This window comes from Rhea americana, unplaced genomic scaffold, assembly GCF_003343005.1.
Source record: "Rhea americana isolate MKP2758 unplaced genomic scaffold, rheAme1 scaffold_15, whole genome shotgun sequence".
NCBI lineage: Eukaryota > Metazoa > Chordata > Aves > Rheiformes > Rheidae > Rhea > Rhea americana.
The window spans coordinates 2,266,164-2,274,721 of record NW_028185594.1 but is presented as its reverse complement, the minus strand read 5'-3'; the positions used below and the strand labels follow the sequence as shown (position 1 = coordinate 2,274,721).

The 8,558-nt window shown below is 39.9% G+C and overlaps 1 protein-coding gene across 6 annotated transcripts in view; it reads left to right on the top strand.

Moving 5' to 3' along the window:
- Positions 1–8,558, top strand: part of MAP2 (microtubule associated protein 2) — a 227,411-nt gene that overhangs the window by 178,947 nt on the left and 39,906 nt on the right. The window lies entirely within an intron of this gene.

Sequence of the window (8,558 nt, the reverse complement as noted above, 5' to 3'; positions counted from 1 at the left end):
TTTTTTTTTCTTTTTTCCTTTTTTCTTTTTTTTCTTTTTTTTCCTTTTTTCTTCTCTTTCTTCTCTTTCTTCTCTTTCAGTGAGTGCATGGAAATAAATTCTTACTGTCTGCTGAACAAACTTGGTTGGTATTTTAACACAGAGCCTCCACTAATGTTCCAACTGGATAGTTTCTATTTCATATACTACCATGATCTGACTCTCAGTTTATCAGGGCACTCTGCAATTAGGCATGTTCCATCCTCCGGTCATTTTTGAGATAATGCAATTACAGCCTGTGTTAACAACACCRTTTGGCAGTGCACTGTACTGGAAATACCTAGTGGATGTGGTTAGTAACTAGTATATAAAATTTGATTAATTGATTTTTTTTCAAAAACATTTGCCCATTGAGTGYTGAAAATAGTATAGCAGTTCCTCGACACATCACCCAGAGGTAGTGTAGATCAAAACTATTAACTGAAAAGGAAGCTAGTAGGGCATTAACAAAGGCTTTCAGAATTGTTTCCAGGGTTTTCACCACTTGCGTGTGTGTGTGTAGTTCAGTTGACTAGTTCAGTGTATGCTTTTTGATTTTTCATAGGGCAATAAAGGGACTGTTCTTCTGCTTCAGGCAAGTGTCAAGGTTCTTCCATTACCCTGGGTTTAGGATTAGCTTTGCGTACTGTTTCTATCAGCATTGTTATTTGCATGTATTTCAGGATTTTATAAAGTAACCATATTGATTAATTGACAGARTGTTATAGATTGGCCTCTTAGCAAATAGAAAGCATCTTGCTAGTTGTATTAACTCAAGAAGGTGGCAAAATACTATACAAGTCTACGTTATGCTGAACTACTGGACTGTGCTGTTCCCRGCTGTGCGAATGACTCAGCAAGTCACTTAACGTGGTTGTTTTTCTCTTTGTTAATATAATAGCACTTACCTACCCTGCAGGGGTGTTGTGGGGACTGAAAGGTCAGTGCTTGGGACATTTTGGATGCTTTACACAATGTTACAGTTCTTAAAATCATTCAAATCATTTCATATGAGGTTAATCAAAAAGGCTTTTCCGTAACAAGATTTTCACCCAACTCTTAWTTTTCAGAGCAGAGGCTTGTATAAATTCTAAAAGCATAGGTTCACATATGATGTATTGACAGAAATACATGCAGTTATTAATGCACCCAGCTGGAAGCTTCTTTTTTATGTCCAGCCCTGMAACTGTAGCTCGCAGTGGGGTTGGTTGATGAACGGAAGGAACTTCTTKCAGAAGCTTTCTCCAGAAGTAGGTCTTATCTTGCTTTTCCTAAAATACTGGTCTTGTCAGCTCAGTGTAGTTCATGAGCTAAAKGAAACAAACATTTTATGTTCTGATCCATGTTAAAAGATGTGGTGCTTACTTCCTGTGGGTAGACTGAACTTTCGCTGACTTAACTGAGCCTGTCCCATCATTTTTATTCAGATGAAGCTCCCATTCATTAGTGTTTGCCTCAATAGGGCTTGGCCCAGTTTGTACTGTACTTCTTTAAACCTTCAGTTCCCTATGCTATCTAGCTATTCATCCTTCGTGTACCCTTACATGAGTATATCATTGTCTGTCTATCTGCTCAGTAGAATACAATCTATAAATTTAACACGATTCTACAGTTGTTGAACAAAAAAAACTTAGGATTTGGTGTTTGTATCTACCTCAGGCTTCCTTTTTCTGCCTTCTCTTATGATATTTGCCTAATGCACTTGTCAGTGTCTTGCATTGCTTTGAATCCAGAAGAGACTTCCTTCAGTCATAGTAGGAAGGAAATCACTGGTGTAGACATGACAAAGGTGGATGTGGCCAGCCATGCAGCAAACACAAATTAAAAAAAAAAAAAAAGGTAGAAAAGACAGGGAGGTTTGTGGGTCAAGTGTATTTCATGAGAGAAAGGAGTCAGTGGATGTAGGTTTCTTTCTTTCATTTGGCTGCAGAAAAACATTCAGATGAGCCTGTCCCTTTTCACTGCTGCAGGAGGTAAGATAACTAATTTGCCCTGTTGAAATTGTTTAAATTATTTTGACTATTGYAGCGTGATTTTGCTCAGGGAATGAAATTTTCCTTAGCACTGTCTAATTCTTTTATCAATTGAATCTGGACATGCAGGGCAGATGGGGTATTCTTTTGCCAACTTGACATTTCTTTTGTGTGCTGTACTTTTTGACAAGGGTCAGTACTGTCTTCACGTAAAAATGCATGTTCCAAGAAAGGAGAATGGTTTTGATGGACTGCCTTTCATTTTGAAGCAGGCATTTGGATAAGCTCTATATGCCAAATAAGAATATTTTGCAAACTGAAAAGAACCAAGTGTCCTATAGAAAGAGATCTATTTCTAGTGAAAATTATTTCTTGAAAGGTATTTTCAAAGGATACCCAGAAGCCAAAACAGAATTAGCCTCTATGAAAATTGATTTTAATCTTGGACTTTGGGTTTTTTTACTCAGGGTTTAAGATGAATAGAACTATTAGAAGGGACTAAAATAACAAAGAAAGGATTATTTTTTTCTTGTTGCAGAAATAAAGGCATATTCTCCTTTAAAGACATCATTATCCTGTTAATGAATATGCAGTAAGTTTCAAAATAGCTTTATTAAAACTGATAGATAAACAATGTAAATCTGCAGTAGCCATAGATGTAAGAGCCCTCAACAATACCAGACTTCACGCTCCTAATGAGTTTGGTCCATCACAGTAATATGCATTAAGCATTTGTATTGTTTCCAGTTTTACTAGTGTTACAGAGAAGAAGYAAGGCCTGTATTTTCTTGCCTACAATTGATTCAGACCCTGTAAAGAAGGAATTTTCAGCCTTGTTTGCATGGGTAGGTAAACCTGAGGTTTCATCTTTGCTCTTCTTRTTGATGCATTTTACTTCTGAAAAATCCTGGGACAAATATGAGTCACAGCTGGAATGAGAACCTCCCCTTTTCCAGCTGAACCTCATTCTCTGTAGTGAACATTCTCTCTTCCCTATTCTGCTTCTGGTCCTATCTACCTTGTATTTTTTTTCTCCACAATGTCCCGTTTCCAGCAGAAGAGAAAGTGCACTGCATTCCTTTCCACTCTTATCCACAGTGAGTGATACATAACCTTGTGTTAGAGCACACTGCAAAGAAGCAGGAGTTGTAGTTTTGAATCTTCTCAGGTTTCAGAGGGAGTTGCATCCCGGTCTCTCGCATCCTGAGACATGTTCTGTGCCTCTATAACGAGTCCTTTGCTAACAGTGAGTCCCTTCAGATCTTTCCGTGAGTGTTGTAGGAGCTTACATGGAGAAGAGATCCCTGAGTTCTGCATTGCAAGTGGATCAGRATGTTTCCTTGTGATCTTGCTGCAGGTCTTGAGCACGAGGGAAAAGCAGGGAGCAGAGTGTCAGCCCTGTGTTCATCATCTGCTTTTGCAGTGCTCTGCAGAGGCAAGTTGCTGGCTTATTTTTCCACATCTAACTCTTTAAGCATGTATAAACCCCTAAATCTTGGGGGTTATTCCACTACAGAAGCAAAGCAGCTAAATTGCAGTGTTTCAAGCACTCTGTGTACCCTGAAAGAAACAGTTAAAATGGTTCTCGTAAACTGCATTGAGCTGGCGGTATTTCTGTGTGTGCATAAGTGCACGTTCAGTCCTGGCCAACTCCAGCACTGCCACAAAATCTTAACTGTGGATAATCTTCCTTTCATAGGCCAGTGATACATATTGGAGCTACTAACATTATAAACAATATTTTTGATTCCTTTTTGTGGGTGACTGAGCCTGAATAGGTTGATACTACAGTATCCCTTTCCCAGGAGGAAGAAATACGTGTCATTGTATTATAGGATACTTGCTGTYGTGTTGTTGCACAAAGCAGAAGGTGCCTTTTTCAAAGATACAGAGGTTGTCTTGTTACTGTGTGCTGTGGAAGGAAAATTAAAACTTACAGTTATTTACCAGGTAAAAGCTGGGAACTCTTTTAGATGGAATTGATTTGGTCACAATATGTGGCCAGGTGATATGGATAGATAAAAATTGCTTTCCAAGATTTACCGTAGTTGTAGCAGCATTCATAAACCATCTTGTTTTCAGGTCACAAACAGAGATCTGGTTAATATCTGTGCGCTGTCTATGCTAAAGGATGGCTTTCTCAGTGGTTTGGATCTGAAAGTTTTAGAAGCTCTGAGGAAACTCTTACGTTGTAATTGCCTGAAGGAAGGCCAGGGACGCTGGACATGAGCTCCTTTTTGAAACCAATAAAAAAACTAAGGGGATAGCTGCTAAAGGCAGCAAGAAGGTGACCCACAAATGTAGTGTTTGCCTAGCTGCTAACTGTCATACACAGAGAATAGACTTAAGCTTTGTTTTCTCTAGTACCAGATGTTTAGTTTTTCATGGCTTTATTCATGGTAGGAGGGCACCTTAGCCTACGCAAACTCTGAAGTCTCCTCTGTAGGTTTGCMTGGGCTGGGTGATAGGTCAGTCACTTTTATTGTGCTGTGTTATTTTTCTTTGTCTTGCAAAAACAAACCCAGACTCCCCCTGCCTCTAGCTGTCAGTAGCTGATCTGGTCCTGAGATGATTATGTGATTATTCGTGCTGCTGCAATGAYGAGTGAATAAAGCTGTCATACCAAAGCATTGGCAAATGCCTAGGCAGGAGCTAGTTCACCCGCAGAAACGTGGCACAACAATGTAAAAAGATAGGACTAACTGAGATTGCTATGAGCAGCTTTATGTGGCCTCTATCAGGAAAAAAGGCAGTCAGCAATTTAAAGACTTTTTTTTCTTTGTTTAAATATTACTTAATTATAGGGAAAGGAAGTGTAGGAGTTTGGAATAAATATAAATGAGAAACAAAACCATCATTGACTAAAGTGTAATCTGATTTGTTCTTTAATTAAAGTTTTTTTTTTTAATTTATACTTTCAAGTACATCACCTGATGATGAAGGATGCAGCTGTGTTGGGATACTCAGAAGTTTTTAATACAGTCAATCCAACCATGTAATTTGGATGAGTATCAGCGCAAGTTGTGACATGTGGCTGTGTGTAATATGTATCCCTCTAAACGATGAGTGTATAATTTGGAAATTCTCTTCTTCTGATGATTGGTTTCCAATGTTCATAAATGCTGTAGGAAGCACTACATACATGGCCCATGTGTTAAAATGCGTAGAACTCTCATTTCTCCATTCTGTGTTAACTTGTAGCCTGGCTGTTTTCATCTACTCTGTCATACGACATAGTGGCTCATGTTGCTAGTGCATGTGTCCATCCTGTCTTGTCTTTTCGTTGTCTGTCTGTCTGTCCTGCACTTTTTGTCTGTGTGTGTCTATTTGTAGATGAAGGGGCCGAGGATAAGGTGGGACCGCTACCCCACTGCCCAGGCTGTGGGCCTGCTGCYGGCTGGGAGTGGCGTAAGCACCTGGCCCCCTCCATTTCAGTGTCTGTTCCTGATGATGAGCCCTGCAATTCGGATGAGGAGTACTATGAACACCCTTTGTTCAGCTCGGAGTGGACGGGCTCTAGTACACGTCCCAGTGCCACAGTGAAGAGCACAGAGGTCTTGATGGGCCATGATGAAGGTGAACTGAGCATGGTCCCATTTTGTTCCTCTTCCCCTTTACCCAGCCACATGCCATCCGTTCCATTATATATGTGCCTGGGACCACTGCTTTCTGGGGAGGGACCTAGTTGCTTTTTCTCCCCAGATGGAAGTGACATCCCTCCAGAGTCTCTCCCTCTCAAACTGCAGCTGCAGTGTAAGCGCTGAATGCAACTCCAGGCCAGGGAATCTGAAGTCCCTGCTTGAATCAGGACTTTTGGTATACTGGTCTGGTTTATAATAGAAGCAAAAGGAGCAGCTGGTCAAAGGAAACATAAGCTAATTCTGGTCTTTCTGTTAGAGAATCACTGCCAAGAGCAATGTGCAAGACAGGCCAAAAGGCTATCACTGGAGATATCACTGGTTGTTAGCACAACGGAAAAAATCTCATGTCCGTGCCAAAGATAGCAGTGGAGGGTCATTAATTCTCCAGTAGGCAAAGGAAATCAAAATTCTCCTCAGTATACACTAGTGAATTCAAGCAGTGTTGGTTCATGTTTGATCTCCAGTTCTTATGTGGATACAGCTAGCTAACACTGTGACAGCTGGTTGCAAACAAGGCAGACATTTTAGAAAGTTTATTGTTACAGTGGTTTTGCTCCCCACTTTCTGTGACCTCAGCGCATCAATAAGTATGTGGCTGTATGATTTTATCAGCATAGGTTGCAAAAGAGTCAAACAGGTTTTGAGGAGTCAAAGGAGAACCTACTTCAATGACTAAAAAGAAGTTCTGGCTTCTTACCCAAGGCAGAACAGCTGACATTTCATCTTGCAGCATTTGACTAACTCAATCTTGAAGCACAGGAGGTAAAGTTAAAAACATTACAGAATTGTCTTGAGATTCTTGTCTCAGGAAAATAGAGGTGTATACCTGAAATTATTCTGTGGGTCATTTCTAGAAAACCGGAATTGTCCGGGCAACTGAGTTTTTTCAGTGTAAAAGGTATCGTATGGAAAAAGGTAGCGTGATACTGTGGTAGCATGGACTTCTTGGTCAGTGCTAATAACTGAACATTGTTAATGTCAGGATGTCTACCAGCAGCTAGGGGGGACAGCATCAGAGGGGTAGCCCTACTATAGCTGGGTGCCCATAGCTGTACTTAAAACACTCCTGGAGTGGTTTATTTTTGAGCACCATCCTTGTCAGTCATGTGCCTTTACCTCTAGTGAAAGTGGAAGATCTCAGAGCAACATTTTTGAGGAGAAAACAGAAAAAAGCTGAATCATCAATGAAAAGGTAGGGCATAATGAAACTCCCTTCCTCCTCTGCTGTCTGTGAGTGAGCAGTCTGTTTGGCATAAAAGAATCCACCGCACAAAGGGAGTATCTGCAGGATTCCTCCAATCACTCGTGGATAACTTAATGCTGTAGCTTGGGAAAACAGGATGTGTCTCAATCTGTAAGATCAAATAGATATATTTTTAGGAGAAAAGTCATTAGATTGCTGAATATTTAATCTAAGGTGAGGCAGAACTAGGAGCAGATGTATAGAACCATGAGAAGGATGTCCAGCTCAGATCAGTAGTCTGTTAAGGTATTTAGTTGACACTGSTCAGCAGTAGATGCTTAGAGAAAAATATAAGCAGCTTGAAGTTGATGTTTTTGTAGTTAACAGCCCTGAAGAGATTTTTTCGGGTTTTCTCTGAGCCCATACAAACTTTCAATACCCATAGCAGTGTGTGTTTGTGCATTTGTGTACATTTTTGCCTCTATAGATATGTTTGCTTATCATTCAAGAAATCTTTTTGGAAGCTGTAGTCCGGCCCTTTACAGCTGCAGTAATGAAGTCTACGTACTTCATGCAAATTCTTTTTCCGTGTTTTTTTCTTTTTTAATGTCTGTATATTCAGTATGTTTATTTGATGAGTTGTAATAACTTTAAGAGAACCATTACATTCTGTTTGTATTAGTATTCAGGTTGGGTTTAACCTCCCCTGATTTTAACCATCTCAAAGTTAGGCATCTAGTCTGACTGAGTGCCTAGGCCCCTCCAGAAGTCAGTCAGTAGAGACAGACCTGCAGAGGAAGGTTCATGCCTTGCTAAGACAAGTATCTYGCACAGATTAGATGATTTGCCCTCTAGAAGTCTTTTTTCCATTGCTCTAGAGGGAGCTGGGACAACACTTCACACTGGATGCCTAACCTTTAGATATTTCAAGGTAGGTATGTACTGCGTTTTTCTAATAAAAAGTTTTGGAAGGTAATTACTGCTTTGGTGAGTAATTAATCACGTGGCCTTGTGTGAAGCAACTCTGCCTTAAAAATGGGGTAAAATTAGAGATTTTTCTTATATTTTGTAATGAAAGGGAYGTACATACAAAAGAACATAAAACCAGAAAAAGAGAAGTGAAGCAAGTTGTTTGAGCAAGAGCTTCTTATAGCTGGACACCTACTGTTCTGTTAGGCTGCTTTTACAATCTACCYGTGTGTAAATATCCCTGTAAAAAACTCAGGCATCAGTCCAGTTCTAATTCTGAATCTTCTGCCTTCTGTTCATTTAAGACACAGTATCTATCATTAATTTCATTTTTATATTTTATTAATAGTGTTGTACTGTCCATAATAATATTTCCTCAGCCTGAAATACAGTGTTTTTGTTCCTTGAATCACTTTATAAAGGCCATAGYTGAAGTAGGTGATTGATGAGCTGTTTTTAACTAGGCCAGTCTCAGGAGAAAAATCAAGCCCTTGTAAACAGATTTAACTCTGTTACAAAGGGGCTGGATACTGCCACTTYTCCATTCAAAACCACTTTGTCCTAAGCCTGATTCAGCAAAGTTCCTAAACGGGAGGCGTGCTTTAAGCCCAGAGAGGTCAACAGGTTGATTTCAGCATGGTTGCTGGTCAGATGCTTAAGTATTTTGCTGAATTGAAGCTTTCAGGCTTCATCCTGATTCCCTATCAGAGGGAATACCAACACAGCAAAGCCATAGTCTGTCTGAGCAGCAATGACAACAGTTCAATCCATAAC